General features: G+C 38.0%; 1 protein-coding gene across 1 annotated transcript in view; it reads right to left on the bottom strand.

The window, feature by feature from the left end:
- LOC111671704 (complement factor H) overlaps nucleotides 1-421 on the bottom strand; it is a 33,527-nt gene that overhangs the window by 9,657 nt on the left and 23,449 nt on the right. The window lies entirely within an intron of this gene.

Raw genomic sequence — 421 nt, 5'->3', positions numbered from 1 at the left:
GTCAAACACTGAGATAGTGGTCAGCTTACTGTTATTCTATTTCCCTGAGCTTGACCTTAAACTACCTTAAGCAGCAGTGTAGGCTACCTGTTGTTTTCTGCATCATGACTGGATTTGGCCACTGCCTCTGCGAGATATTGGTTCATTAAAGTTGACATTTTTTAATTAAATATTGCAGATGGGTAAAAATAACTAAGTAGATGTATACTTAGCTAAGGCTAGCCGTGGCTATTTCCCCAGCTATTTTTCACTTGATAGACTAGTTGTCTGTCTTTCTATGTTGATTTTACATGTTGTCTCACGGAAATGATCCATTTCTCTGACTTGTTTTTGTAAGGTAACACAGCTGCTGAAAAGTCAGTGAAGTTTATTTAATGCGTTTGGCTTTGCAGAGCTGTTGCCTCTTTCTTATTCTTTAGTG

This window comes from Seriola lalandi, unplaced genomic scaffold (genome assembly GCF_002814215.2).
Source record: "Seriola lalandi dorsalis isolate HSWRI2012SDOR001 ecotype SW California unplaced genomic scaffold, Sedor1 jcf7180002054885, whole genome shotgun sequence".
Taxonomy (NCBI): domain Eukaryota; kingdom Metazoa; phylum Chordata; class Actinopteri; order Carangiformes; family Carangidae; genus Seriola; species Seriola lalandi.
The sequence above is the reverse complement of the archived record's forward strand: the minus strand, read 5'-3'. Positions and strand labels throughout refer to the sequence as shown.